A 236-nucleotide genomic window follows, 5' to 3' on the forward strand; every position below is an offset into this window, starting at 1 on the left:
GTCTTTCTTCTTTCTTCTGTCTTCGTCTTTTTCTTCTTCTTCTTCTTTCTTTTCGTCTTCGTCTTCTTCTTTTCTTCTCTTTTCTTCTTCTTCTTCTACTCTTTCTTCTTCTCTTCTTCTTTCCTTTGTTTTTTCTCCTTTCTTTTCTCCTTCTCCTTTCTCCTTCTCTTTCTCCTTCCTCCTTCTCCTTCTCTCACCCTCCCCCTCCCCCAGCCCCCTCCCCCTCCCCCGCCTCG

The sequence above is a fragment of the Rhinopithecus roxellana genome, chromosome 17 (genome assembly GCF_007565055.1).
Source record: "Rhinopithecus roxellana isolate Shanxi Qingling chromosome 17, ASM756505v1, whole genome shotgun sequence".
NCBI lineage: Eukaryota > Metazoa > Chordata > Mammalia > Primates > Cercopithecidae > Rhinopithecus > Rhinopithecus roxellana.